At 30.3% G+C, this 4578-nt stretch overlaps 1 long non-coding RNA gene across 1 annotated transcript in view; it reads left to right on the forward strand.

The window, feature by feature from the left end:
• Positions 1 to 4176: 4176 nt before the first annotated feature.
• Positions 4177 to 4578, forward strand: part of LOC108359707 (uncharacterized) — a 17452-nt gene continuing 17050 nt past the window's right edge. The window contains exon 1 of the long non-coding RNA XR_001846976.1: positions 4177 to 4187. This is a non-coding gene — a long non-coding RNA (uncharacterized LOC108359707). The remainder of the gene's footprint in view (positions 4188 to 4578) is intronic.

Consider the following 4578-nt stretch of genomic DNA (forward strand, 5'->3'; position numbering starts at 1 on the left):
CTATGAAATTGAAAATGAAAAGCGTGGGGCGCATGTAATACACTTGAATTGATATGAAAAGTAATGTATGTATGTATGTATGTGGGTATATGAATAACGACCGCTCTTTGTATTGCATGCGCTCCACGTTTTTCATTTTCAATTTCATAGATTGTTTATAATGACTTTTGCTAAAATTTCAAAATCGAAAGTTATCAAAACAAATTCTATGGGACTGAGAAATGTTATTTTCTACTTTTTAGTCCATTTATAAAAGCGTTGTATATTAAAAAGTTTTTTTTATATTATTTATTTTTTGTTTATTTTAATTAAAACTATAGTTTTTTATTTTTTTTAGTTATTTCAATAAGAATTAAAATTGTTTTTAAGGAAATTATTATTTAACTAATTATACGGTATTTGAGGCATATTCGCAGTTTCCTTCAACCAAAAGCGGAAGTGATGAAACTAAAGGCAACAACGAAACTTCATAATTTGAAAAATTCAACTCGAGTTATTATAGACTCGAGTCTGTATGTACATATATATATATGCCTTTTTATATATATATATATATGTATATACAGACTCAAAAAGGCACTTGGTGATTTTTTTATTATTCGCTATGTTTTTCATGTAAAATTTTTTTGTTGCTTTAACTAAATCCATAAAAATTAAGGATTCAAACTGTATACAACATTTAGAAAAATTAAAAAAAATTTCGTCAAATATTCGAATTTTTACTCTGAATTTGAAGAACAATTTGAAGAAAATTAGTTTTGAATGGAGCACGATATGTTCGCCTTATATCGATATACGTTTACACGTATGTAAGTATATAAAAACTATGCAAGAAATTTTTAAAATAAAGATAACTACGAAAAATAAATCGAGAACGAAAAGTTTAACAAAAATCTACCAAAATGAGAAAAAATTTACCATTTTACTAACCCGAATTTTTTCTACCAATTTTGGTAACAATTTACCGAAGTGGCAACCCCGATCATGAACTTAATGTACTTTCAAAATGGTGGTGTACTTCCATTTTGACAGTGCATTTAGTTGTTCACACAAACATTCTAAACAATTACAATTTTACATCAAAATTGGCGATGGAATGTACACAAGTTGTTAACAAGTTAGCCACTAATTTTACTACCCACATTGTGTGAAAGCCGGCTCATAGAGACATATAAGGTAACTGCAACCCATGATACAAAAAAGAAAGTAGTTTCAATAAGCAACTTTTTGATTAAAAAGGAGATTTTTGGCAATTGCTCAATTGTAAAAAATTCGAAGTATTAATAAAATTTTAGTGAACATATTTTACAATTTTTTTAGTGCCATTATGTCATCTGATTATTACACAATGTAGCTAGCCAGGATTGTTTTCGATAGACACTGAAATTACACATTTCGATATTGTCTTTGCCCATGTCTTTCAAGTAACTTGAAAACGGAATTTACTTTAGGACCGATAGGCCTCATGACTTTCGGAGAAGTGAGTATTATCCAATTCTTGTATATTTCGACAATATCGTTGTTTCTTCTGGTGAAAATAAATATATTTTACTGTTCAATATTGGAAGGGGGGTGAAACAAAATTGATGATTTATTGTTAGTATGAAAATTAGAAACACAATCATCAACTTATTGAGTATTAGACCTCTTCTCTCTCAAAAACAAAATGGGAAATGTTCGGTTATTTGTGCAATGGTTTTGTGGTGAGGAGCGGAGACGGAGGGGGACCCATTGAAAGATGGGGTAAAATAAGCATTTTGACAGAGAAAATTTTCTGGACACACAACATTGCAAGTTGATAAAAGCGTTGTAATAACAAAATTATAGTTTTTATTAAAAAATCTATAAAAAATTTATTGGTAGATATTTTCCAGATATGGTAGATTTTTCTCAAATGGATGGTAAACATTTTTTTTTGTCAGTGGCAACCCTGTGCATGATTCAATAAGTAAAAGTTCGATAAAGAGACCGTTGTCTCTCTCTCACCGCTCCCTTAGCAGTGTCCCGTGTTGCTTCTTTGCAAATTTACTTGAAAAAGTGTAGCTTACGTTTTAAATAAAGTATGTATACGTTTTTGTGCAATATGTTTGCTTGTATATTAGAAGGCTTGCCTGAATTCATTCAAACAAAACAAATGATTTTGGCTTCAAATTGCCCTATGCAAGTAAACTCCAACTCAAGCTGCGTTTGTTAATTTTCTTGTGCAAAATTTTCATCTTACCGCTACAAATGAGTATTTTTACGTGTAGTTCGCAAACAATTTTAATTTTGGTTGTAGGTGTTCAATCTTTAACAAAACCCGTGTAAATCCAAATTTCCAACTTTGTGCAATATTAAAAAAGTTCAACAAACATTCGTACAAATTTCGAGGTTTTGTAGAAATTCTAAAAAATCAACCGTAATTTTTAGCCATTTGAAACTTGTACTGTATTTATACGGATGTTGTTAAGGACTGAAATATAAAAAACTAACCAAAATTAAATAACAACAAAAATAATATTTTAAAAGTTGTCAAAAAAAAAATAGTAGCACAATACCATTAATATTTGACTTGCAAACAAAATACGGGCAGGAGTTTCAAAATTTCAACCCTTTAGGGGTGAAATATTTCATTTTTATCAGTATTTTTCTTTTAATAAATCTATGTTGAAATAAAACTGAAAATAAAAAAATATTTTGTCAGAATCAACCCCTGGTCAATTAATAAATATTATAATTTTTTAACATATTACATTTATTACTTTAAAGTTATCCATTCATTAATTTACAATAAATATGTATTAATAAATCTATTGCCAATTCATTTGACTTATATTTAAGGTCACATAATATATTCATATTCATGACTGGAAGTTATGCATTAACTTAATGAAAAATAAAAGTTATATAAAAATATTCATAAGGCAACAACACAATTCATTTGTGTTACAATTAATGCCTTATTAAATGAATAAAATATTTGCTCTTTAAGGCAATAATCTAAGAAACTCTTCAGTTTTTTAGTTTTTATTTTCCCTTTTAGAGATCGAATGACACTGACAAAATTATTTTTATGAGTAGTAACTTACTTAAACACTTATTCGTACGCTTTTATGTTAAAANATCTCCTAAAAACATCGATAGTAGAAAAACATCGATGTTTTTAAAAAACGATTAAAACATCGACACTATCGATAGCGCTCCGATGTTTATCCAATGCCCTGCAAAAAACGGCTGACCATATCGAAAAGAAACTATCGATTGTACGCTCAAGTACATATGTGCATACATACATCAATAAAAATTTTATTTCATTGTTAGATGTGGTGCAAAATATAGATGTCGATGAATTTAAAGAAACAATTGATAAGAATCAGTGTATTTAATTTGTGTATAAAAATGAACAAAAAAACCTTTTTTCCCTCTATATGGGTAGAGAGAAAAAATTTGAGGGCAGTGCGTTTAGGCCGACTGTGGAGGCAGTGACTACAGTGCTGAAATACAATGCAACGCCAACGTGGGATTCCAGGAGAACCTAGAAATGGAGGCAGAAGGACCAAACGGCGCTGAGGAATTTGTTTTTAGCGACGAAAATTCGGACCCTGATGAAAAACTAGAAGAATTGTCAGAGCTCAGTAGCTCTGAAAAAGCTTGCGAAATTAAGCTAATATTTGACAATATATTTTTACAAATAAAACAAAAACACACATAAACAAACTCAAATTGTATTTTTAATTTGGTTTCATGTATTTTTGGATATTTCGCTACCATCTATTCACTAATTTATCAATTATTTAGAAGTTAGAATAGTGGTCAGAAAAATCATTAATTATCGTGATATTTTCCCAATAGTTTCATCGCTAAATTCACTTGTACATCACCAACTAGATGACATGTATGAGCGAGTGAACATACTGTAAGGCAAATACGCCCATGTGTGTGCAAGAAAGGGATAGACTATCACAGGCCCGGAGAAGTGGTTACTCTTTTCCCCAAACCCATACAAAACTAACCGCTAAACTGACAAAAAGTTTTATTCAGTTTTCCCACTAATTTAACCGATAATCCTAGGTCAGGCTTCTTGCAGGGTGGTGAGTTTACGCAGTAGTTATATTTATCCCTGCAGGAAAACCCCAAACTAGTCAGGAAAAATACTAGTTTACAACTACAATTTCCTAACAGAAACTGAACTAGTTCGAAAATGACCAGTGGTGCGTTTCTGTAACTCGTCTCGATCAATGTTCTCGATTGAAATAGGCGATTTGATGTAATTTGACGTCATTCTCACTTGTTATGTTTCTGTAAGAAAATGAGTCGAATTGGTCGACAACGCTGGATCTTCGACTGACGTGTTTCATTCCATTTCAGTAGGAATACTCGAGTGAATTTGTTTCTGTAACCAAATGAAACGAAGTATTGTCGATTATTTTTCTCACTTGCCTTTGAGCTGGTGACAACTGTATTTTGATGTGTGTATGTACACATTTCGTTTATTTGAATTTAAAATGGAAGACATTGGATCTAAAGCCAGCGTAAGTACTTATATATTTGTTAATATTTTGTATACTTATGAATATTTAAATAAATACACATGTATAT

This window comes from Rhagoletis zephyria, unplaced genomic scaffold (assembly GCF_001687245.7).
Source record: "Rhagoletis zephyria isolate East Lansing unplaced genomic scaffold, Rhagoletis_zephyria_1.1 Rzeph_scaffold_00440, whole genome shotgun sequence".
NCBI lineage: Eukaryota > Metazoa > Arthropoda > Insecta > Diptera > Tephritidae > Rhagoletis > Rhagoletis zephyria.